Source organism: Loxodonta africana, chromosome 3 (assembly GCF_030014295.1).
Source record: "Loxodonta africana isolate mLoxAfr1 chromosome 3, mLoxAfr1.hap2, whole genome shotgun sequence".
Taxonomy (NCBI): Eukaryota; Metazoa; Chordata; class Mammalia; order Proboscidea; family Elephantidae; genus Loxodonta; species Loxodonta africana.
In genome coordinates this window covers 134,248,850-134,271,826 of record NC_087344.1, presented here as the reverse complement: position 1 = coordinate 134,271,826, position 22,977 = coordinate 134,248,850, and the positions used below count along the sequence as shown (strand labels likewise).

Here is a 22,977-nt window from a genome sequence, read left to right as displayed (position 1 = left end):
AAGAAAGGTATTTATTAATATCACCTAAAATAAAGACAAATGTATAGTCAGTTAAATATGGTGCACTAGGAGTTACCATCCTCCACATGTCTGTCAGTTTGTCGTACTGTGAAGGCTTGCATGCTGCTGTGATGCTGGAAGCTATGTCACCAGTATTCAAATACCAGCAGGGTCACCCATGGTGGACAGGTTTAGCTGAACTTCCAGACTAAGAAAGACTAGGAAGAAGGACCTGCTGGTCTACTTTTGAAAACAAAAAAAAAAAATTAGCCTGTGAAAACCTTAGGAGTTGTAGTGGAATATTTTCTGATATAGTGCCAGAAGATGAACTCCTCAGGTTGGAAGGCTCTCAAAAGATGACTGGGGAAGAGCTGCCCCCTCAAGGTAGAGTTGACCTGAATGATGTGAAGTCAAGCTTTTGAGATCTTCATTAGCTGATCTGGCACAACTCAAAATGAGAAGAAACACCTGCAAACATCCATTAATAATAGGAATGTGGAATGTACAAAGTATGAATCTACAAAAATTGGAAATTGTCAAAAATGAAATGCATAAACATCAATATCCTAGGCATTAGCAAGCTGAAATGGACTGGTACTAGCCATTTTGAATCTGACAACCATATGGTCAACTATGCTGGGAATGACAAATTCAAGAGCAATAGCATTGCGTTCATCATCAAAAAGAACATTTCAAGATCTGTACTGAAGTATAACACTGTTAAAAAAAAAAATGCCTACAAGGAAGACCTGTTAATACATCTATTACTCAAATTTACTCTCCAACCACTAAGGCCAAAGATGAAGAAATTGAAGATTTTTACCAACTTCTGTAGTCTGAAATCTATTGAACATACAATCAGGATGCGTTGATAATTACTGGTGATTGGAATGCAAAAGTTGGAAACAAAGAAGAAGGATTGGTACTTGGAAAATATGGCCTTGGTGATAGAAATTACCCCAGAGATCTCATGAAAGAATTTTACAAGACCAACAATTTCTTCATTGCAAATATCTTTTTCCCACAACATAAATGGCAGCTATACATTTTTTTTTTTTTTTATACATGTAGACCTCACCGGATGGAATACACAGGAATCAAATCGACTACATCTGTGGAAAGAGGCAATGGGAAGGCTCAATACCATCAGTCAGAACAAGGCCAGGGGCAGACTGTGGAACAGGCCATCAATTGCTCATATACAAATTCAAGTTGAAGCTGAAGAAAATTAGAACAAGTCCACCAGAGCCAAAGTATGACCTTGAGTACATCCCACCTGAATTTAGAGACCATCTCGAAAAAAGATTGGCACATTCAACACTTATGACCAAAGACCAGACGAGCTGTGGAATGACATCAAGGACATCATATATGAAGAAAGCAAGAAATCACTAAAAAGACAGAAAAGAAAGGAAGGACCAAAACAGATGTCAGAAGAGACTTTAAAACTTGCTCTTGAATGCTGAGTAGCTAAAGCAAAAGGAAGAATTGATGAAGTCAAAGAGTTGAAGGGAAGATTTCAAAGGGTGACTCGAGAAGACAAAGTAAAGTATTATTATGATATGTGCAAAGACCTGGAGTTAGAAAACGAAAAAAGAAGAACACACTCTGTATTTCTCAAGCTAAAAGAAGTGAAGAAAATTCAAGCCTCGAGTTGCAATAGTGAAGGATTCTATGGACAAAATACTGAACGACCCAGGAAGCATCAAAAGATGATAGAAGGAATATGCAGAGTAAGTGTACCAAAAAGAATTGATTGACAGCCAATCATCTCAGTAGGTAGCACATGATCAAGAAGCAATGGTACTGAAAGAATTCCAAGATGCACTGAAAGCATTAGTGAGAAACAAGGCTCCAGGACCTGACAGAATACCAACTGAGATGATTCAACAAATAGACGAAGCACTGGAAGTTCTCAATTATCTATGCCAAGAAATTTGGAAGACAGCTATCTGGCCAACTGACTGGAAGATATCCATATTTATGCCTATCCCCAAGAAAGATGATCCAATCAAACGTGGAAATTATCAAACAATATCATTAATATCACACAAAAGTAAAATTTTGCTGAAGATTGTTCAAAACGAGTTGCAGCAATAAATTGACAGAGAACTGCCAGATATTCAAGCTGGATTCAGAAGAGAACATAGGACCAGGGATACCATTACTGATGTCAGATGGATCCTGGGATACCAGAAAGATATTTACCTGTGTTTTATTGGTGATGCAAAGGTATTGGACTGTGCGGATTATAACAAATTATGGATAATATCGCAAAGAACGGGAATTCCAGAACATTTAATCGTGCACATGCAGAACCTGTACATAGATCAAAAGGCAGTCATTCAAACAGAACAAGAGGATACTGCGTGGTTTAACGTCAGGGAAAGTGTGTGTCAGGGTTGTATCCCTTCACCATACTTATTCAATGTATGCTGAGTAAATAATCCAAGAAGTTGGACTATATGAAGAAGAATGCAGCAACAGGATTGGAGAAAGACTCATTACTCATTAACAACCTGGGTTATGCAGCTGACACAACTTTGCTCAAAGTGGACTTGAAGCACTTGCTAAAGAAAATAAAAGACTACAGCCTTCAGTATGGATTATACCTTAACAGAAAGAAAAAAAATCCTAACTGGGCCAATAAACAACATCATAATAAACACAGAAAATATTGAAATTGTCAAAGATTTCATTTTACTTGGAGCCACAATCAACGCCCACGGAAACAGCAGTGAAGATTTCAGACAGCGATTGGTTGGGCAAATCTGCTGCAAGAGACCTCTTTAAAGTGTTAAAAAAGCAACGATATCACTTTAAGGACTAAGGTGCACCTGAACCAAGCCATGGTGTTTTTAGTTGCCTTATATGCATGAGAAAGCTGGACAATGAATAAAGAAGACCAAAGAAGAATTGATGCCTTTGAGATGTGGTGTTGGCAAAAAATATGGAACATACCATGGACTACCAACGGAATGAACAAATTTGTCTTGGAGGAAGTACAGCCAGAATGCTCCTTAGAAGAGAGGATGACTTTGTCTCATATGTTTTGGACACGCAATCAGGAGACTCCAGTCCCTGGAGAAGGACATCATGCTTGGTAAAGTGGAGAGTGAGGGAAAAAGAGGAAGGCTTTCAATGAGATGGATTGACATAGGAGCTGCAACAATGGACTCAAGCAAAACATCAATCATAAGGATGGTGCAGAACCGGATAGTGTTTCCTTCTCTTGTACATGGGATTGCTATGAGTCTGAACTGACTCAATGGCACCTAACAACAGCAGGAGTTGTCATACTGCCATACACAGAATATGATAGTAATGATGATGATGATAATAGTCAACACATATAAAGCACTCATTTTCTAAATAGGAGTCGTGGTCTTAGGTGCTTTTGTTGTAGTATTAAGTTATCTAAGGTCCAACAGCCAGCAGGTGATAGAGCTGGTAGGGTAGTACAGAGTTCATAGTGACTATTAAAATTTGAGAAGAAAGCTTAGGAAAGCTTTCTGTAAAAGGAAATAGGAGGTAGAAGTTGAAGTACTGATAGATGTTGTACTGGTTGATAATGAGTAGTCAGCATCCAAGCAGAAGATAAACAGTGTGAAAATATATGAAAACAAAAGAGGTTATGTGTTTGTAGAACTGCAAACAAATCTGGTTGACTGTAACCTGTGTGGGTGGTAGGCACTATCACTAGAAGAGAGGGTTAGAGAGTTAGGAAGGAGCTGAAAGGGAGGGTTTTTGTGTCTCACAAATAAGCATGGAATTTATATTGTTGTTACAGAAAGAAAGGAAGCACTGGGGATTCCCAAGTAGCTTGAAAACTTTACAGGGTCATGCTTGGGGTTTTATCAAGCACTAATTTATTAGAAGAGACTTTATCTTTGCTACCTGATGTGTCTTTGCTCCTTTTTTGTTCTTCAGGTAGGTGAAATTCTCCAGAGCTTCCTGCAGTGGCAGCCGCCAATGGAGGAATCCATCTTACAGTCAGATAGAGCGCTCTCTGATTCAGAGAAGGCCAAAGCAGGTGTGCAGGCAGGGTTCAGTTACAGTAGGGTGGGGAGGCTCCTGCAATGCCCTGTGACAGATCTGACAGGCAGATCTTCCTGAAACAATAAGATTTCTCTCCTTCTGCAGAACATACACTCTGCTCAATCTGAAAATAAAGAGGGTAGTTGTGGTTGCATGTCCAGCCGGACAGGCAGTTCCTTTCCTATCACAGAGTCCTTGATGATGTGGATACTGGGAGAATTGAGAGATGTCAAACGCTTCCTTCAATTTAGAGTCTCTGATATCAGAACAGCAGAGCATAGGATTGACTGCTTTTCTTCCCTCCCTAAAACCTTTGCGGGACAGTGGAGCAGGCCAAGACAGAGGCAGCTGAGAATAAACAGGAATTGCTGAAAATGAAAAATCAGGAGCAGTAGAAAAAGATGAAGTCTCAAGAGGGGAGCTTCAAGGAAAACATGGAGCAACTGAAAAGGAAGATGGAGAGGGAAAGAGAAAACCTTCTGAGAGAGTGGGAAAGGGTGCTGGAGCATAAGCTGAAGGTAAGTCTGTCCTGGGCCTGGGCAGTGCATGGTGAGCAGTGCTCTGGTACATCAGAAAGGGAAAAGTCAAAATCTGAAACAAATTCATGAAACTAAAGGGAAACACAAACATCATTTAATTAACTATAAGCTCAAATCCAGCTGGATCCAGCTGAAGTCATTAACTCCATAAGACTACCAGCACCTTCTGTAGTATTAGGCTTTTGAGAGGATAAATAACATCCTCCAGATCTTTTCATTGGTATCTGTGTTGATTATAGGATGGCGTTATCATGTCCCAGTGGACTATGGTCTTGGACCTCTCATCTTATAGTCATTAGGATTCTTGGTAGCACATCAAAGAAACCTGAAATAGATCAATTCAGTCTTGAAAGTACCTGATTTGGCCTCATATAAAATACAAGGATCCTAAAGCTCTATAATTGGCTACACTTGTTTCCCAAACTGCCTGAGTTACCCTATAAAGCACAGAGAAAAATTCTTTCCTTGTCCCAACATGGTGGTTGATAATGAGTGTTATCTACAGGGTCAGCAATTCCCATTATTTGTTAGATGTGTGTGGCATGCTCCCTTGGATGAAATTGAAAACTAAGTCACATCAACCTACATTCCATCTGAAAGGGCATCATTTGGGCTGGAACACATTCTGGGAATCATTCTCAGGCCTGATTTAATTTTGACCCCTCCTCACTTTCGTTGAGATAGTTCTGAGAGAATCTTAGATTGATAGAGACCATGGATACTCTCACTACCCAGGCCCAAATAAATGGAGAATTGGACAGCTTCATCAAACAGACCTCTACGATGGTAGAGAAATAGACACATGAGCTTATACTGGATGAAGCTGTTATAGACAAAACCGGGACTCTTCATAACTGGAGATTTTCAAAATATATCCTTTTCTCTTTATAGGTTCAAAAAGAACTGCCAAATGAAGGATTTAAAAAGAAATCCGAGATGTTAAATAAACAGATAAATCGTCTACAAGAACAGATTGAAAGAACAAAGGAAAATAATGACTCATGGTTTTCAGAGGCCCTTGGTATAGCTGGCCAAATATTACTGACAGCACTACCTTTTCTGATACGTGTAGGAATGAGATTTATCAAATAACATATTAAATGTGGCTTGAATTCTTGTTAAGCAAATTAAACATTGAGAATTCTTTTGCTGATATTGTGGCTCATTTTTCAAGTTCATATGTTTGTGTTAGTTTCATTTTTAAAAGGTAAAAACTAAAAAGTGAGAGGTGGGGCCAAGATGGTGGAGTAGTCAGATGCTTCCTGTGATCCCTCTTAAAATAAAGACCAGAAAAAACAAGTGAATTGATTATATATGCACCCAATGACAGGTCTCTAAAATACATAAAACAAACTTTAACAGCATTGAAAAGAGAGATACGAAACTCCACAATAATAGTAGGATACTTTGACACACCACTTTCGGTGAAGGACAGAACATCCAGAAAGGAGCTCAATAAAGACACAGAAGAACTAAATGCCACAATCAACCAACTTGACCTCATAGACTTATACAGAACACTTCATCCAAGAGCAGCAAAGTATACTTTCTTTTCCAATGCACATGGATCATTCTCCAGAATAGACCACATTTAGGTCACAAAGCAAGCCTTAACAAAATCCAAATCAATGAAATATTACAAAGCATCTTTTCTGACTATAAACCCATAAAAGTAGAAATCAGTAACAAAGAAAAAGTAAGGGAAAAAAACCAAACATACGGAAACTGAACAACACCTGCTTCAAAAGTTACTGGGTTATAGAGGAAATTAAGGACAGAATAAATAAATTCATAGAATCAAATGTGAATAAAAACACACCCTACTAGAACCTTTGGTACACAGTGAAAACAGTGCTCAGAGGTCAATTTATAGCAAGAAATGCACACATTCAAAAAGTGAAAAGGGCCAAAATCAAAGCATTAACCTTATAACTCAAACAAATAGAGAGCAACAAAAGAAGCCCTTGGGCACCAGAAGAAAGAAAATAATAAAAATTAGAGCAGAATTAAATAAAATAGAGAACAGAAAAACAATTGAAAGAATGAACAAAACCAAAAGCTGGTTCTTTGAAAAGATCAACAAAATTAATAAACCATTGGCCAAACTGACAAAAGAAAAACAGAAGAGGAAGCAAATAACCCAAATAAGAAATACCATTGGCCAAACAAAAGAAAAACAGGAGAGGAAGCAAATATCCTGAATAAGAAATGAGATGGGCAATATCACAACAGACTCAACTAAAATTAAAATAACCATAACAGAATACTATGAAAAATTGTACTCTAACAAATTTGAAAACCTAAAGGAAGTGGACAAATTTCTAGAAACACACCACCTACCTAAACTAACACAAACAGGTAAAACAACTAAATAAACCCATAACAAAAGAAGAGATTGAAAACGTAATTTAAAAACTCCCAACAACAACAAAAAAAGCTCGGGCCCTGATGGCTTCATTGCAGAATTCTACCAAACTCTCAGAGAAGAGTTAACACCACTACTACTAAAGGTATTTCAGAGAATAGAAAAGTGTGGAATACTCCCAAACTCATTCTATGAAGCCAGCATAACCCTGATACCAAAACTGGTAAAGATACCACAAAAAAAGAAAATTACACACAAATATCCCCCATGTACTTAAAGGCAAGAATCCTCAACAAAATTCCAGCCAATAGAATTCAACGTCATATCAAAAAAATAATTCACCATGACCAAGTGGGATTCATACCAGGTAGGCAGGGATGGTTCAACGCTAGAAAAACAACAATGTAGTGCATCACATAAAAAATCAAAAGACAAGAACCACATAATCTTATCAATTGATGCAGAAAAGGCATATGACAAAGTTCAACACCCATTCATGATAAAAAAAAATCTCAGCAATATAGGAAGAGAAGGAAAATTCCCCAGCATAAGAAAGGGCATTTATACAAAATGAACAGCCAACATCATCCTAAATGGAGAGAGTCTGAAAGCGTTCCCTTTGCGAACAGGAACCAGACAATGATGTCCTTTATCACCGCTCTTATTTAACATTGTACTGGAGTACTTAGTCAGAGCAATTAGGCTAAAAAAAGAAATAAAGGGCATCCAAATTTGGTAAGGAAGAAGTAAAAGTATCTCTATTTGCAGCTGATATGATCTTGTACAAAGAAAACCCCAAAGAATCCACAAGAAAACTCCTGGAACTAAGAAGATTTCAGCAAAGAATCAGGATACAAGATAAACATACAAAAATCAGTTGGATTCCTCTACGCCAACAAAGAGAACTTCAAAGAGGAAATCACCAAATGAATACCATTTACAATAGCCCCCAAAAAGATAGTACTTAGGAATAAATCTAACCAGAGATGTAGAAGACCTATGCAAAGAAAACTACAAGACACTACTGCAAGAAACCAAAAAAGACCTACATAGGTGGAAAAGCATACCTTGCTCATGGATAGGAAGACTCAACATTATGAAAATGTCTATTCTACCCAAAGCGATCTACAGATACAATGCAATACTGATACAAATTCTAATGGCATTTTTTAGTGAGTTGAAGAAACCAATCGCCAACTTCACATGGTAAGGGAAGAGACCCTGGATAAGTAAAGAATTACTGAAGAAGAAGAACAAAGTGGGAGGCCTCACACTATCTGATTTTAGAACCTATTATACCACCACAGTAGTCAAAACAGCCTGGTACTGGTATAACAACAGGTACTTAGACCAATGGAACAGAATTGAGAATCCAGGCCTAAATTCTTCCACCTATGAGCAGCTGGTATTTTTCAAAGGCCCAAAGTCCATTAATTGGGGAAAAGACAGTCTCTTTAACAGGCGGTACTGGCATAACTGGATATCCATCTGCAAAAAAAAGTAACAAGACCTATACCTCACACCATGTACAAAACTAACTCAAAATGTATCAAAGATCTAAATATAAAATCTAAAACGATAAAGACCGTGGAAGAAAATAATGGACAATACTAGAATCCCTAATACATGATATAAACAGAATACAAAACATTACCAACAGTGCACAAACACCAGAAGAGAAATTAGATAACTGGGAGCTCCTAAAAATCAAACACTTATGCTCATCTAAAGACCCAAAGACTTCACCAAAAGAGTAAAAAGACAACCTAAAGACTGGGAAAATAGTTTTGGCTACAACAAATCCGATCAGCCTCTAATCTCTAAAATTTACAAGATACTGCAAAACCTCAACAACAAAAAGACAAATAACCCAATTAAAAAACGGGCCAAGAATATGAACAGGCACTTCAGCAAAGAAGACACTCAGGTGCCCACCACATACATGAGGAAATGCTCAAGATCATTAGCCATCAGAGAAATGCAAATCAAAACTACAATGAGATACCATTTCACCCCAACAAGCTGGCATTAATCCAAAAAAATTACAAAATAACAAATATTGGAGAGGTTGTAGAGTGGCTGGAACACTTATTCACTGGTAATAGGAATGTAAATGGTATGACCACTTTGGAAATTGATTTGTCCCTTCTGTCAAAAGCTAGAAATAAAAATACCATACGATCCAGCAATACCACTCCTTGGAATATACCCTAGAGAAATAAGAACCTTCACACAAATAGGTATATGCATTCCCAGGTTCATTGCAGCACTGTTCACAATAGCAAAAAGATGGAAATAACCAAGGTGCCCATCTACAGATAAATGGATAAACATATTATGGTATATTCACATAAAGGAATACTATGCAACAGTAAAGAACAACAATGAATCTTTGAAACATCTCATAACATGGATGACTCTGGAAGGCATTATGCTGAGTGGAATTAGTCACAAAAGGACAATTATTGTATGAGACCACTATTATAAGAACTCCATAAAAGGTTTAAACACAGAAGAAAACATTCTTTGATGGTCTCAAGGGTGCAGAGGGAGGGAGAGGTGCATTCACTAACTAGATAGTAGACAAAAATTATCTTAGGTGAAGTAAAGGAGAACAGACAATACAGAGGAAGTCAGCACAACTGGACTAAACCAAAAGCTAAGAAGTTTCCTGAATACAACCAAACAATTCAAGGGACAGAATAGCAGGGGCAGGGGTCTGGGGACCATGGTTTCGAGGGACATCTAGGTCAATTGGCATGACAAAGTTTATTAAAAAAATGTTCCACATCCCACTTGGGTGAGTGGCATCTGGGGTCTTAAAAGCTAGCAAGCGCCCATCTAAGATGCATCAATTGATCCCAACCCACCTAGAGCAAAGGAGAATGAAGAACACCAAAGACAAGTAAAATATGAGCCCAACAGAACAGGCCACATAAACCAGAGACTCCATCAGCCTGAGACCAGAAGAACTAGCTGGTGCCTGGCTACCACCAATGACCGCCCTGATAGGGAACACAACAGAGAGTCCCTGGCAGAACAGGAGAAAAGTGGGGTGCAGAACTCAAATTCCAGTAAAAAGACCAGAATTAATGGTCTGACTGAGACTGGAGGAATTCCAGAAGACATGGCCCTTGGACTCCCTGTTAGCCTCAAACTAAAACCATCCCCGAAGCCAACACTTAAGAAAAAGTTTAGACTGGACTATAAGACATAAAATGATACTTGTGAAGAGTGTGCTTCTTAGCTCAAGTAGATACATGATACTAAATGGGCAGCTTCTCTCCGGAGGCGAGATGAGAAGGGTGGAGAAGAGCTGGTTGAATGGACATGAGAAGTGCAGGGTGGAAAGAAGGAGTGTGCTGTCACATTATAGGGTGAGCAACTAGGGTCACATAACAATGCGCGTATAAATTTTTGTTTGAGAAAATGAATTGTAAACTTTCACTTAAAGCACAATAAATAAATAAAAACAGATAAAAAGTTATATACAAACATAATAAAGACTTGTACTAATGGTCTAGAATCACATACCAGTGGTTTAAGGTAAAATATCTAATAAGTATCATACCTTGATTCAGAAAGTACTGCATTTCAAATAACTTTAAGAAGTAAGGATAATGCACTCTGAAAAAATAATTTAAATTAATTTAAAGTAGATTCAATAATGATAGTCTACAGTGTTAAAAAAAGATGTGAAGAGTTTGAACAAAATTATTTTATGAAATGTGAGTATGAAAAAATGACATATCTACATGGGTACATTACATAAATATAATGTGATTTTTAAATATATGTATAACTAAGTTAAAAAGATTTTGCATAAATATTTTACTATTTCTTATGCATTTCAAAGGTTTATTTATTCAAATTGGGAAAAATTAGGTGTTTGTCAATATTTACTCCTTTATTGCATTGTTTTGCATTAAGTAGATATTATATACCCTCCCTTACACTCTCTGTTTCCATCTTAGAATGGAGACAAAAACCACTTATTTTGCCTTATTGTAGTCAGGGCTGAATTAGACATGGAAGATAAGTAATACTTAGAAAACAATCAATAAGAAAAAACTGCTCTTCTCATTACTATTCACTCGGCAAAGAGAGAAAGGCAGTGTAGTGAAGTGTTTCAAGAAGAGAGTTTGGGATCAAAATGGCTTAGGTTCAGTTTACTCATAGTGTTGTGCTTTTGGAAAGTGATTAAATCTTTCTGTGCCTTTGTTTCTATAAATTTATGGGGAAACATTTATTATGAAATTTATGTTAGATAACCCATGGGAAGAGATCACTATCAAACCTGGAACAAGGGTGAAATACATGGAAGCTACCCTTCTCACTGTGTATGGGAACTAAAAAAAAAAAAGTGCCAGGTTATGGCTGGGTATTCATAAATGAGTAAGATGTGTCCTTTCCCTCACTTATTGCATCTATAAATGTGAGTGTGTTAGTTATTTCAAAAAATTGTACCTAAAAAGAACATGATGCTTCTCATTCTAAGAGGCTTCTCAAACTGGCCTCCAAATGTGACATAAATTTCATTGCATTCAAACAATCAAATGGACATTCCTTTTTTTTTTTTTTTTCCTTCATAGCAAAAGATCTCTAAGAGCTTTGTCAAAAGTAAAAGGTGATGGTCTTAGTTGAGGAATTGTGCAAAACCCATGTACCCTCCCACTAGCATGTTGTTGTTAAAATGTTGTTGTTAGGTGCCATTAATTCATTCCGATTCATAGTGACCCTATGTACTACAAAACAGTTGAAACACTGCCCAGTCCTATTCCATCCTCACAATTGTTGCTTTGTTTGAGCCCATTGATACAGTCACTGTGTCAATCCATCTCACTGGGGGTCCTCCTCTTTTTCCCTGAGTCTCTGCTTCACCAAGCATGATGTCCTTCTCCAGGTACTGGTCCCTCCTGATAACATGTCCAAAGTACATGAGATGAAGTGTCACCATTCTTGCCTCTGAGGGACATTTTGGCTGTGCTTCCTCCAAGACAGATTTGTTCGTTCTTCTGGCGGTCCAAGGTATATTCAATATTCTTCACCAACACTGTAACTCAAAAGCATCGATTCTTCTTTTATTTTCATTGTTCATTGTCCAGCTTTCCCATGCATTTGAGGCAACTGAAAATCTATCATAGCTTCCTGCAGATCTTTCATGGTTGTTGAGTTACTTCCTTTCCCTCAGTGCTTTCAGTTTCATGTTGCTCTAATTCTGCGGAAAAGGTTGCTTTATTTACTTACTTCCTTCCTTATTCTTGAGTAAGTCCTGAAAGCCCCAGGTTTTTGGAGGGGTGAAATAAAAGTCCCAGGATCCAGAGAGAGACTGAGAAGGAAGAGAAATCTCTCCATCAATACTGTGGAGGAAAAAACAGGTGAGAATTCTTACTACTTTCTCATCAAGCAGCTTTCTCTTCAGCTCTTCTGCTCTAGGGCATAGAGCCTGTGATAACTTTAGGGAAGGGTATGGAAAAAAAAAAAAATTTTTTTTTTTTATGAAGGTATGCACTATGAGTCTTAATCCACTGGATGGCAATGTTTTTTTGTTTGTTTTTTTAGGAAGGTATTTAAATTTTTTTTTTTTTATTCATAAGGGTCAGTTAGTTTTCTTAACAATGACCAGCACCAGGATAGGCTGTCCTGAGCCTGAGGTGGGAAAGCAGTTCAGATGAAATCCTGGCTCCCTCAGGCTACAGGCACGTCCCTGACAGGCCCTGTCTTGCTCTGGGCTGAATCAGGCACTAGCAGAACCTGAACAGAGAGCTCAAAAGGCTTTAAGATTGTCTTTTTCTTTCTTGACAGTATCTGTGCTGACTGGGGACTCGATTAAACTACCAAAGACTTTGAAGGAACTTTCTCTGTACTGTTCCAACTGCAGCTAAGAAACTGAAAGAACTACTTATTTTCATAAGAAGGAAAGAAGAGTAAATAAGATATAGTATAAACAGTCCAATGACTCTGTTAAAGAGAAAAGAAAGAAAAAGCTGAAGCGCAGTTTCATGAAAAGAACATTCTTTTTATTTTCTAATTTCCAAATGCTTGAATTTTACTTTATTAGGTTAACCCTTGTTTTTGTTTTTAATTGTACTTTAGATGAAGGTTTACAGAACAAACTAGTTCCTCATTAAACAGTTAGTACACATATTGTTTTACGACATTGCTTAACAACCCTACAATATGTCAACACTCTCCCTTCTCAACTTTGGGTTCCCTATTACCAACTTTCCTGTCCCTTCCTGCCTTCTTGTCCTTGCCCCTGGGCTGGTGTGCCCATTTAGTCTCATTTTGTTTTGTGGCCCTGTCTAATCTTTCACTGAAGGGTGAACCTCAGGAGTGACTTCATTACTGAGCTAAAAGAGTGTCTGGGGGCCATACTCTTGGGGTTTCTCCAGTCTCTGTCAGGCCAGTAAGTCTGGTCTTTTTCTGTGAGTTAGAATTTTGTTCTACATTTTTCTCCAGCTCTCTCTGGGACCCTCTATTTTGATCCCTGTCAGAGCAGTCAGTGGTGGTAGCTGGACACCATCTAGTTGTACTGGTCTCATTCTGGTGGAGGCCATGCTAGTTGTGGTTCCTTAGTCCTTTGGACTAATCTTTCGCTTGTATCTCTCTCCCTTGCTCCTGAAAGGATGAGACCAGTGAAGTATCTTAGATTGCTACTCACAGGCTTTTAAGACCCCAGACGCTACTCACCAAAGTAGAATGTAGATGGTGAGTAGCGTCTGGGGTCTTAAAAGAATATGCATTTTAATCATATGCTTATACTATTTTTTAAAATGAATTTCTTCCTTTAGAAATAGTCCAGGCTCACTTGTCCAATTTCTGAGTGCCCACTTATTCCTTAAACCTTTTCAAGTAGAAATTCAACCCCCTACTTTACTGATACTTTCCTCTAAAGAATCTACAGTGTACAACATCTCTGCTTACTGTGACCTTTCCCTGCCCTTCTGAAAATCTGATCCCTCCTTCTGGAAATATCTCCCCTGGATTCCTTGGCATGGCAGTAACTTCATTTATCACTTACTTGTCTGTCCAGCTCTCTCTTCTTTGTCAGCTCTTCCTTCTCCTCCTATCCACCTCTAAAAAAGAAAAACAGAACAGAATAAAACCTGTAAGTGGATGACTGGAAATATAGATTTTTTCAAATAGCTTTTTTTCTAGGTTTCTTAATCTTTTTCTCTTACTTTCAATTCTTTCTTTTTTTTTTTTTTTGTTCTGTGCTATATTTTTCACTCTTCTTTCTCTCTCATTATAACCAAGAAATACTATGGTATTCATGATTTAGTTTTAGCCCCAACATAGCCCTAGGGACTAAGTTTTACAGTTTCCATTTTCTAGAAAACATGTTTAAAATTGGTTAAATGGCATGGCAAATATCATACAACTACGAAATCTAATCTTGCTCCAAACAAAGCACTCTGTAGCCGACAAAATATATTGACTTTTTTGGTGCTTCTATTCATTTTTGCCTTTCTGTTCATGTCTTCACGTACAAAGGGTCTTTTTGATATCTCCCTTTATTCACCTTAACTTTTTGAACAAGTAAAATACAGTGATAATAACTATTTTTAATATCCTTCTCTGCTAATTCTAGCATCTTATTATGTCCTGCCATAATTTTGATTGATTGGTTTATTTCTTCATTATGAGTTGCATTTTCCTACTTCTTTGCATTCCTGGTAAATTTTAACTGGGCTCTAAAAAATTTGAATTTTACCCTCTTGGGAGCTGGATATTTCTGTATTCCTATAATTATTCTTGAGAATTCTTGCAAACAGTTTGGGCCTCTAAGTTTTGTTTCTAAGGTTTACTTCCTGGTGGTGCAGTGGTTAAGAGTTCAGCTGCTAACCAAAAGGTTGGCAGTTTCAATCCACCAGCCACTCCCTGGAAACTCTATGCGGCGGTTGAATTCTGTACTACAGTGTCACTATGAGTCAGAATCGACTCAACGGCAACAGGTTAGACAAGACATAAGCAGTGCTCAGTCTAGAGCTAATTAGCCCGCAGTACTGAGGAGAGACCCTTTAATGTACTTTTTCCAATGCCCCCCAAATTATGAGATTTTCTAGTCCGGCTGATGTAACAAGCACTATTACTGGTCCTATTAGAGCCTCAGGAACAGTTCCCTCTAATGCTCTGGGTGGTTCTTTTCACTGATCTTGGGTAGTTTCTTTATACACATGCCCTGATCAGCCTTCAGCTGATACTTGAGGGGATATCTGTGGTACCAAAGAGTTCTCTCTCTATATAGCTGTCTCATTTATGGTACTCCATTCATGACATTCTAGCCTTTTTTGTCTCCACATAGTTCCAATTCCATTTTCTCAACTCAGAGTGTCTGCCTGGCTCCGACTGGGTCCCCTTCCTGAAACTGTGTTTTGAAGCTCTCTCAAATCAGTGAAATAGGACAATCACAAGGCTACTTTGTTGGTTTGTTTCTCGAATCTTAGGGCTTACTACCCTTTTTTTACCTGATGTCCATCGTGTTAAAAATTGTTGTTTTGTATATTTTGTCCACTTTCTAATTGTCTCAGAAAGGAGGGTAATTCCAGCTGTTATTGCAGACATTGCAGCAAATTGATTTTTATTTTAGCAAAGGCAGAAAAACACAATTCCCATGAGAAAACTGGTTTGAATCTCAAAGAAGTAACCTGTGTTGTGTCAGGTTCAATTCAGATTGCACAGATTGAGACATAGAAGTTTAAAAAAAATGAAAGTTAAGGCATTAATAAGAGAGATATAAAGATGTCTTATATGTCACAATTAGAAAAATGCTTTCAGTCTATTTTGAAATGCCACGTCAGCAGCTATGTATAAATACTCTTCTAAAAGTAGAGTTCAGAGAATAAAAGAGCCATGATTCATCAGAGAATGCGTCACAATAACCTGTTAGTATACAAAGAAACAAAATCTGCCTGAACATGGAACCTTGATATGCAGTGAGCACACTGATAGGGGTTAAAGCATGACCTCTGTGGTAGGACAGTGAAGGTGTGTCACTAGCCTTGGCAGCTGAAGGCAAACTGCTTCTGGTGGGCTTTCAAAACAGGTAAGGAGAAAAAAGCATTAGCAAGATCAATAGCTGCCTACCAGGTATTTCTTTGTTCAAGCAATGAAGCCACATCTGGCACAGCAGCTGCAATTGGAGTCACTGCCTGGTTAAGTTTTCAATAATCCACTGTAATTCTCCAAGATCCATCTGTTTTTTTGTTTTTTCTCAGACTGAACAGGTGAGTTAAATGGGGATGTGTTGGGAATCACCACCTCTGCATCCTTCAAGTCCTTGATGGTGGCAGTGATCTCTGCAATCCCTCCAGGAATGTGGTACTGGTTTTGCTTTAATTTTTTCCTAGGTAGGGTCAGTTCTAATGGCTTCCCGTGGCTTCTCCTACCATAATGGTCCTTACTCCACTTGTCAGGGCTCCAGTGTGGGGGTTCTGCCAATTGCTGAGTATATCTATTCCAATTATGCATTCCTGAACTGAGGAAATCACTACAGGATAGTTTTGGGACCCACTGAACCCACTGTGAGCTGAGCCTGAGCTAAGACCCCATCAATAACCTGACCTCCATATCCCCCCAGTATGACTGATGGGCCACAATGATGTTTTGGGTTTCCTGGAATTAGTGTCAGTTCAGAGCCAGTATCCAGATATCCCCCCAAAAATCTATTTCCTTTTCCTTGATAAACCATCACTCTCATAAAAGGCTGCAGATCCCTTTGAGGAAGTCTGGGGAAAAGATTAACAGTATAAATTTTTGGCAGTATTGCTTGGCCATTCCTCAAGGGGACCTGACCTCTGCTTCATTCAAGGGCTGGTGGGTCTGTAAGCTTGATCAAGTCTGGGGATTGATCGAAGGGCCATGACTCTATACTCTGGTGATTCGAGTTCGACTGCCATTCACTAGACCTAGAATTCTTCCAATTGTACAGATCAAGTACTATTTAGTAGATTTTCCATCTTTCCACTCCTAAGAGCACCATGAGTAAGTAGCCAACGCCCTAAGTGCATACATGTCAGACTATTCTGATTACTGCTTTGACTCCAGTGTTCATTATGGTAACCACACCCACCTTGTATTTGTTGATTGAGTGCCACCACTTGGCCCCTACCATCATCACGGGGTCCAATCAGCCCCACTGTAGTTAGGTGTCTTAATTCAGTTAAGGCAGCTCCCACTGTCAAATCTCACTTCTAAAGAATAGCAGTCACAGCAGTTTTCAAGGATACTGGGACTCCCTTCAAAAATTTATTCCTCATCATTGTGGTAAAGGTTGTGTCCTCTGGGCATTCCACGTGTGGGCTTGTGGGTCTAAGCTGATAAATTCACTCTAACATGCTGATTTCCCTAAGCCTTTTGATACTTTCTTCTGCAGTATACCAACGTAGATCTGCTACTTCACCTCGATAGGCTTCCATAATCCAGACTTCAGTAAATCAAGCAAATAAACTATTAGACCCTTTTCTAATCTCTGGAGCTGAAACCTCTCAAGCTATTGAATGAAGAATTTGTGCTTAGTGGGCCCATATCAATAAACTCACACTGATTCAACTTTATGTTTCTTGCACCATTACCCCACACCCAATACCAATTCCCACATATATTCCCCAGGTTTCTGTTTGTATATACTAGAAAACTCAAGCAGTTCTTTTGGAGTGTAGCATGCCTCCTCCTGAGTCACATTGTACTTCAGCTTTCGGGGCTAACAGGGACTTATGTCTATTTATAGGTCTAGAAGCAAAAATGAGTGGTGGCAATGTGTTTTAAGAACATTTAGCAATCAATGTCTTGCAAGGGATTTGCCTCATGAGATGCCCCAGGCAATGACTCATATTGCCCCAGGTGATGTGCCCAAAAAAGACTTTTCAGATATAGCTGGGTTAATGGCATCAAATGGGGGTGGAAGTGCTAATGGTTTTGTTGGCACTGGTGATTTAATGGAATTTAGAGGCTCTGTGTCCCCAGCTTTCTGATTATCTGCCCATATGTCCCTATCCCAATTTCAGGATCACATTTCTTCCTAATTAATGCCCTCATTATAATTTCTGACTCCATTTGAGGTTGGGGATTCAATTGGCATTATAATTCAGCCACTCATACGGTAAGACTCTGGGTTTGCTTTCCGCCATATCAGCTCTCTTACTACAAGAAATGAGATTTTCTTTCAGGGCACAAGTGGCAATTTTGGGATCATTTATGTGGCTCTTGAGCTTTGACTCTGTAGCCATGAGCTCATCCTTCTTTCACCACTTTGTCTAGGGAAAGTAGAGCCAGCCAATCAGCTTCCTTATACTTCTCATTCCGACAAAATCATGGAAAAGTATCAAACATGCCATCACACAGAGCCTCACTTCTCACCAAAACCTAATCTACTGGTGGTGATATTTTGAGTATTTTTATTGCCACCTCATACCATGGACTAGCAATTCCTTCTTTACTACTGGAAGTAGAGTCATCAACATCTTTCAAACTAACCAGACTTGAGAACAAATCCGGAAAAATCATCCTTACAATTTTGTTTCTCTAGAACTACTCTCAGCACCAAATGTCTTAGGCTGGGTTCTTTACGGAAGCAAAACCAACATATATACGTTCTTTGTTATTAGGCGCCGTCAAGTCAGCTCTGACTTATAGTGACCCTGCGTACAAGAGAATGTTACACTGCCCGTTCCTGTGCCACCCTCACAATCTTTGCTATGCTTGAGCCCATCGTTGCGGCCACAGTGCCAATCCATCTCATTGAGGGTCTTCCTCTTTTTCTCTGACCTTCCACTTTACCAAGTGTGATGTCCTCCAGGGACTAGTTCCTCTGGATAACATGTCCAAATTATGTGAGACAGAGTCTCACCCTCCTTGCTCTAAGGAGCATTCTGGTTGTACTTCCTCCAATACAGACTTGTTCATTCTTCAGGCAGTCCATGGTATATTCAATATTCTTTGCCAATGCCACAATTCAAAGGTAGGTGTGTGTGTGTGTGTGTATAGAAAGATAGAGATTTATATCAAGGAAACAGCTCATGCGTCTGTAGAGGCTGGAAAGTCCCAAATTCATGGGTCAGGCTGAAGGCTGAAGACTGAAGGCTTCTCCTGACTTATGTAGCTGCAGGGGCTGATGAACCTAAGATCAGCAGGTAAGATGGCAGACTCTTGGCTCAAGTCACAAGAACCAGAGGTCAGATGGTGACAAGCCAGATGCAGGATCTAGTGCAGAGCAAAAGCCAGCAAGTTTTGTCAAAAAGTCCATATATACTGGATGCAGGCCATACACTCAAAGAAACTCCATTTCAACCAACCGACTGGATGCTCATAGCAAATCTCGCCATGGAGGTGATTACATCATTACATAACTGCCAAACTACATCGTAACTGCCAAACCACTGAGAATATGGCCAGTCAAGTTGACCCACAACCTTAGCCATCAGAATAGACCTTAAAATGATGACAACCACCTATTTGTAATCATCATCATAAGAAGACCCAATGGTCCAATTTGAAAAACAGAAGTTTACTTGTAAATTTACCGTATAAACTAGCAATCTCCAATCTCTTTTTTTTTCTTTCTCAGTCCTTTTATTGATTGATTGTGCTTTAGGTGAAAGTTTACAGAGCAAATTACTTTCTCATTCAACAATTCATACTCAAATTGTTTTGTGACACTGGTTGCAATTCCCACTACGTTTCAACACTCTTTCCTTCCTCACCCTAAATTTCCCATTTCCTTCTGTCAATTTTTCCTGTCCCTTCCTGACTTCTTGTCTTTCCTTTTGGGCAGGACTTGCCCATTTGATCTCATATACATGATTGAACCAATAATCACATTCCTCAGGTGTTATTGTTGTTTTTCATAGACCTGTCTAATCCTTGACTGAAGGGTAAGTTCAGGAATTACTTCACTTCTGACTTAAAAGGGCATCCACTGACCATGGTCTCGGGGATTCCTCTAGTCTCTTGTCAGATCAGTAAGTCTGGCCTTTTTTTTTTTTTTTTTGTGATTGTGAATTTTGTTCTACATTTTCCCCCCGCTCTATCCAAGAATCTCTATTGTGATCCCTGTCAGAGCAGCCTGTGGTAGTAACCAGGCACCATTTAGTTGTTCTGGACTCAGGCTCCCGGAGGCAGTGGTACTTGTGGCCCATTAATCTCTTGGACTGGTATTTGTGTCTTTGGTTTTAGTCATTCTCCTTTGCTCCAGATAGGATGGAACCAGTGGAAGTTTCTTAGATGGCTGCTCACAAGCATTTAAAATCCCAGACACTAATCATCAAAGTTGGATGTAAAACATTTGCTTCATGGGCTATATTATGTCAATTGACCTAGATGACCCCCATGACCACAGGCCCCAGCCCTCAGCACCAGTAGCTCAGTGTCTCAGGGTGTTTGGATGTGTCTGTGTATGAACAAATCAGTCTTGGAAGAAGTACCATCAGAATGCTCCTAAGAAGTAAAGATGGCAAGGCTTCATCTCATATACAACAAGTTATCTAGTTTACCTTCCGGGGTTTGTGCCTTGCTACTTATGGTTTGTATCCTATTTATGCTGTGTATTATGGCCTCTAGCATTGTTTCTGTTTTTTCTTCCATGATCTTTATAGTTTTAGATGTTATATTTAGATCTTTGATCCATTTTGATTTAATTTTTATGTATGATGTGAGGTATCAGTCCGTTTCATTTTTTTCCAGATGGACATCCAGTTTTGCCAGAACCATTTCTTAAAGAGACCATCATTTCTCCATTTAAAGGACCTCGGGCCTTTGTCAAAGATTAGTTGGCTGTTGGTGGATGGGTTTATATTTGGGTTTTCAATTCTGTTCCATTGTTAATGTGCCTGTTTTGTACCAGTACCAGGCTGTTTTGACTACCATGGCTCTGTAGAAGGCTCTGAGAGCAGGTAGTGTGTGCCCTCCTACTTTGTTCTTTTTCAATAGTGCTTTATTTATCCAAGGCCTTTTTCTTCCCCATACAAAGTTAGTGATTTGTTTTTCCATCATGTTAAAGAATGCTGCTGATATTTGGATTGGGACTGCACTGTATCTACAAATTGTTTTGGTTAGATTTGACATGTTCACAATGTTGAGTCTTCCTGTCCATGAGCATGGTATATTTTTCCATTTATGTAGGTTTCTTGCAGTAGCATTTTCTTTGTACACGTCTTTTACCTCCAAGGTTAGGCTTATTCCTAAGTATTTTATTTTGGGGTGGCTTTTATTAAAAATGGTGTTATTTTCTTGAATTCCTTTTCAAAATTTTCTTTGTTGGTGTATTGGAATCCAACCGATTTTGTATTTTGGTCTTTCCTGCTACTCTGCTGATTCTTTCTATTAATTCCAGTAGTTTTCTCATGGAATTTTTGGAATTTTCTATGTATATATATTTCTGTGTGTAGGATCATATTATCTGTGTTTTCCATGACTTTGTCAATTTTTTTCCTTGATTTTGTCTGTGTTCTCCTTGCTCTCTCTTCTAATCTCTTGAAGATCCCTAAATATACATCTTTTGAATTCAGTATCTGGTAGTTCCACTGCCTTTTCCTCTACCAGGAGATCATCTGATTCTTTGTTTTGATCACTTGCCGGAGCCATCTTGTTGTTCTTTTTTATATGTTTTGATATTGTCTGCTGTCTTTGAGACATTAAGGTATTATTTTCTTTATTTAATAATTGCATGTTCATTTTTTGTTGTTGTTGTTTCATCCTGCTTTTTTTGTTTTTTTTTTCAATCTGTCAAGACTTGCAGGTGAAGAGTTTTTTGCTGCCTGCTCATCTGTGGGCCTGATAGTTCTCACCCCCTTGTCTGCGTGGGCAGGGTAGAAGCAAACAGGGTGAATCTGCTTCACTGTGTACTGGTTTGGTAACATGGCTGAGGGTGGACTGGGCAGGTGGTGTCTGGCTCCTGATGATCCCGTGGTATGGGAATATTCACAGCTCCTCACCAGATACGTGGGGGTGTCAGACATGGAGTTGCATGGGCTCTCTTCCCATAGTTTAGCAGCTGGTCAAGTGGCAGTGGGGGGTGTGGGTTTATAAGGTGGTGGGCCTCAGCAGCAGGGAAGCTGTAGCTGTGGCAACACACCAGGAACCTATGGGAAGAGGGGTGGCACACAGGGCTAGGTCACAGGAGGGGGAAAGAAAAGAAAACAGAGAGAAAGAGAGAAAAACGGAAGAGTAGCTGGTGGTGGGTGGGGGTGGGGCAGACCTGGAGGCAGGCGAAAGTGGGGGAGGTGGTGTATGAGGTTAGGTGGGAGGTAGAATAGGAAGAAAGGGAAAGAGAAAAAAATATTGGATGGCAGGAGCTGGCAAGTGGGGGCGGGATGGACCCAGTGTCTCTCTAGCCAAACAGCATGGTGTGGGCCGTAGGGAAGCAGTGAAGGTGGGGTATGGGCATCATGTAGAGATAGTCCCATTTGATTTCAACCGTCCTTCTAGGCCATATGTATGAGAATCAATATTATACAGGTGAGAGTTGAAACAACAAAAAAAAGTGACAATTAATTTAAAGTGTGTTCAATGTGAGTTAGAGGAAACGTGTATAGAATTCTAGGATACTAATATTTCAAGGACTATAAGAAAAAAAAGGCAATTGTGAACCTAGGGAAAAGGCTCAAGAAAAATTAATAGCAAGGATAGATGGCTGAAGACAGAGTGATATAATGGCAGTTAAGGGAGAAAATTATTTCAAGAATGAGTGTCAAAAAGATCTTGAGAGTTAACGGAAGTATTGTACTATAAAGGAAACTAATTTGGCAAATTTGGAACAAGGTTAGTGATTCTATTTTACACTGTGTGAGACTCAGCATCATTTTTCCTTCTTTAGAAACAGGAACCATGTCTCAAGGAGAAATTCAGAGAGGAGAGAATGAAACTTCGGAAAGAGATCCAGAATTTTCAGGTGACAAGCATAGAGACAAGTCTATTGTGTATCACAATCTAATAACACAAAGACCAGAGCTTTCCTCTTCCACTTCCTCTCACCAGGGCATACTGACTCTAGAGAGATTTAAATTTTGTGATTAGGGTACATTTTACAATGAGAAG

The 22,977-nt window shown here is 39.0% G+C and overlaps 1 long non-coding RNA gene and 1 pseudogene across 1 annotated transcript; both read left to right on the top strand.

Annotated features, from left to right (window-relative positions):
- The window catches only part of LOC100663326 (guanylate-binding protein 4-like), a 52,568-nt pseudogene extending 47,518 nt beyond the window's left edge, over positions 1-5,050 (top strand).
- Positions 5,051-11,552: 6,502 nt separating this feature from the next.
- Positions 11,553-22,750, top strand: LOC135230743 (uncharacterized). Its single transcript, XR_010321438.1, has 3 exons — positions 11,553-12,320; positions 16,164-16,266; positions 17,321-22,750. It is a non-coding gene; the product is annotated as an uncharacterized LOC135230743 (long non-coding RNA).
- Positions 22,751-22,977: the final 227 nt, after the last annotated feature.